The sequence below is a fragment of the Clytia hemisphaerica genome, unplaced genomic scaffold (genome assembly GCF_902728285.1).
Source record: "Clytia hemisphaerica strain Z4C2 unplaced genomic scaffold, Clytia hemisphaerica genome assembly, whole genome shotgun sequence".
Classification (NCBI taxonomy): domain Eukaryota; kingdom Metazoa; phylum Cnidaria; class Hydrozoa; order Leptothecata; family Clytiidae; genus Clytia; species Clytia hemisphaerica.
This window is the reverse complement of record NW_027104501.1, coordinates 7,967-12,133: the sequence shown is the minus strand read 5'-3', so window position 1 is coordinate 12,133 and position 4,167 is coordinate 7,967.

Sequence of the window (4,167 nt, the reverse complement as noted above, 5' to 3'; positions counted from 1 at the left end):
AAGGAGATTGACTTCTAGCCCTTCGGGCTTTTACTTCATTGGTCGTTACTGCTAAAAAGTGTGTACGTCATTTTCCCGGGGGGGGGGGGGGACTAGGGCTTTATGTCCGGGAGGGGGGCAGTAAACGATCCAAATATGGTTAAAAGATAAGACACCCGGGGAAGGTTAGAGTTAAACGTTGTACAGATTTCTTTTTTTTATTTGATCGCTTTTTTAAGCCAGCTTCAACATCCAAAGGACTTTTAGTGCGTTCAGCTACAGCTTAAACGGCGTGCGACGCCGGGTACCGGCTAGTTATTTTTTATTTTACATCCCTGTTTCAAAAACTGGCTATGGCTAGTGTTGAGAGTTGAGAGTTTTCTTTTATTTGATTTTGGTTGCTTTTCTCTACAAGGAAGAAAACCTTTTGAAGAAGTGGGATTATCTCATTACCTTTCTAAATTAAGAGCCTGTTGACAATATATACCATTAATTGGAGCTGCTTGAAGACTTTTGGAAACTTTTTTGCTTCTATAGTTCTTTCGTTATAATAGGGGTGTATCAAAATAGTTTCAAAAAAAAACATTTTCAGCTCACCAAACTCCATCCCGATCCCGAGGATTCTTTTGTTTTGATTTTAATGCACGGAAATAAAAAATTGAGACTAGATTGAACATCAACGCACATCCTCTCCTACCTATTCGACTGTCCGTTCCAGTCTTTATTTTCGAGTTCCGTGTTTTCCCGCCCTTATGCACTCCGCACGGGATCGACGTCACCCTCCACCACAGTGCGATAACTTTCGACAAACGCTTCAAAGTGTAACTGACCATAAAACAAAGAAAAAATTTGGTTTGTGGGAAGGTACTGGCTATGAACAGACAAGCTACCTCGAAAATAAAATAACCCACATCAGAAACTCGGCAACTAACAAACGCTCAACAGAAGCCTGGAAAACCGTAAATGAAATCACAGGTAGAAAATCTACTAACTCTTCAAAGCTAAAAGCAGAAAGCCAAGAAGAACAAGAGTAACAAGGTGTACAACAGTGACTCCATAAAAAGATGGACAGACGGCTGCATCCTCCCTTTCCCCAAAAAAAGTGACCTCACCCAGACCAAAAACTACAGAGGAATTACACTTACCGCTATATCAGCTAAGATTTACAATCTACTCTTATTAAACCGAATAAGACCAGAAATTGACCCAGTACTACGAAAAAACCAAAATGGATTTCGAACGAACCGCTCCACCTCAGGGCAAATTTTAACCATTCGACGTATTTTAGAAGGAGTCAAAGCGGAACACCTACCTGCAACCCTTTTATTCATTGAATTGTCAAAAGCCTTTGATTCAATTCATCGATACCGTGAAAAGCACAGCTCAAAATCATATATTTAAGCTGTGCCGACGAATCGAGATTCTATTCATCGCGCAATCAGCGAAGACAAAAGTAACCATGACGACCATCCAAGATCTTGGATGAGCGTCATAGTCGATATTTTTATTCCCGTCGTTGAAAACACAACTTACAAAAAGTCATCAATGCTTTGTAAAAAGAGTCAGTGATAGAGAATCATAACATAAAGTCTGTCTATTATTTCGATTCAATTAAAGTGACATTTCCATAATTAAAAGTTTAGTAATTACTGTTATACATTTGGGGATCATGTAAAAGATTCTTTCGAAACACTGCGATCTTTAGAGTAATGTTTAAAAATCGGGGAAATCCAAAGTTTATTTTTGTAAAAAGTGCTGTAAAAGTTCTTAAAAGGACCCCATTCTTTGGGTGAATAATGCCCTGGTATGTACAACTTTAATACAAAACTTTTTTTTTTAAGAAAGTTGCTCAAAATCGGATAATTTTGGAAATGTTTACTTTCAGCTCCTTCAATATCCCTCCACATCCCGCGTGAGCTCCCTCAAAATCGGAATTGGAATGATCCCGGATTGGAAAGGAGTAGAACTTTGAAATTTTCACTGTATATTCGCTTTTTAGTTCTTCATCAGATAAAGGAAAAATCATGTCTTTAGACATCATCGGTTTTTCTTTATGACCAAAATTGAACATTTTTGAATCCGATCAAAGATCGCCGTGAAATAAACTCATTTCAACTACACTTGGAGGTTTCTGGGGAATTCGAAAATAGTAAACTGCGTACTGATACAGTCTGCTAGACATTAATATGGTAATATTTGCTCTTCATCTTTGATTTTTTCTACAGTGATTAGATTGACACATGCGCGATAAAATTTCTATTATTTGTCTTCAGAGGTTACTATTTTCTTTGAAAACTTAACCTCTGATACTCAGGGTAATTCATCGAGGGAGAATGAAAGATATTCTTCTTGCATATGGAATACTGCGTGAAACAGTCTACGGCATTATGAGGTTATACAAAGACACTTGATCTCTAGTCAGATCTCCAGACGGAGATACATCTTTCTTCGACATCACAGCAGGAGTACTCCAAGGCGACACACTGGCCCCTTTATTCATCTTCGCTATCTGTCTTGATTATGTACTAAGAAAAATCTATTGACGAGAAGCTAGACCTTGGTTTCACCCTAGAAAAGAAACTAAGCAGACGTCAAAAAGCCAAAAAGATCACCGATGCAGACTACGCTGATGATTTAGTCATATTAACAGACTACCTAAAAGACTACCCTCCACAACGTAGAACAGCTTGCCAAAGTGATTGGTCTCTATGTCAATTCAACAAAAACAAATTACATTGCTATCAACCAAGACTTGACAAGTGATATCAAATCTCTTAATGGGGATAAAATTGATCAAGTGAATGATTTCAACTACCTGGGTAGTTTTATTGCATCTACTGAACAAGATATAAATTGCCGCCTCGGAAAAGCATGGGCTGTATTGAATAACATGACCTACAAAATCTGGAAATAAACTTTACCATCAGACAATTTGAAAAGAAATTTCTTTAGAGCCACTGTAGAATCGGTTCTTGTCTACGGCTCAATATCCTGGACATTAACTTCTACACTGGAAAGAAAGATCGATGGAGCTTATACATGAATGTTGAGAGGAGCGTTAAACAAATCCTGGATGGATCACCTTACCAATGTCGAGCTTTATGGTAAGATACCTTGCGTTACATCAACAATCCGAGAACAGCGTCAACGTTTTGCTGGTCACTGCTGGTGGAGCAAAAACGAACTATCCTCAGAGGTAATACTTTGAGAGCCTCTTCACGGAAAAAGACCAAGGGGTAGACCAAACAAAACCAAAACCTACATCAACCAACTGAGAGATGATGCAGTCTGCTCAAAGGAAGACCTTCCAAATGCTATGGGACATCGGCAACAGTGGAGAGAACGTGTCATCGCAAGCCGAGCAAACTCGACCTGGTAAGGTAAGGTAATATCACGTCTCCGAAAAATTGGCTTAATGAACCTTAAATTTCAAAAGTTCCCTTACCCTTGATAGGAGGGGGGTTCAAGGTTTACGGTGACACGGTATGGGCTTTTTCTGTGTCCGGTATTTCGGTATTTTGAAGAAAAATGTACGATATTCCGGTATTTGAAATGCTACTGGTGACGGTAAATTTCCTAAAAATGCTTCGGTATTTCGGTATTTATCTATGGCACTTCGGTATTTCGGTAAATTCAAAATCTTTCTGAACTGTATTTTTATTTAAAAAACTTCTAAAAATCGCCTGCGGTACAAAATTTTCATAACATTTAGAAAACGACACCCCTGATTTCTAATACCATCAGCTTTGATGACACAGTATACCACTTCAGCTCCAAAGTAGTAGCGTGAAGGCAAGGGGGTAAGAGGGGGCAACAGCTTCCCTCCACTGTTCGAGGGAGAGCGCTGAATATTCCATCCACTATCCTTTGAATAATAAATTTCACACCCTCGATTAAAAAGTGATACTACCTTATCAGCCCTTTTTACACCGGCCCTTATTGGCGTTATTGTTGGGCTCGTGGCGTAATAAGAGCCGGTGTTAAAAGGGCTGGCGTAAAAAGGGCCAAGATTTTGTAATTTTTACCTAAAAGCGGTGTTAATTTTAGGATTTTAGGTATGATTCGAAGATGAAATTTTCCATTGTTTTACTCCATATTTAGAGCTTTAGTGAAATATTTATATATTTAAGAATCAGTAATTTTCTATGGAATTTTCAACAGTTTACTACTAAAAATGACATTTTAATG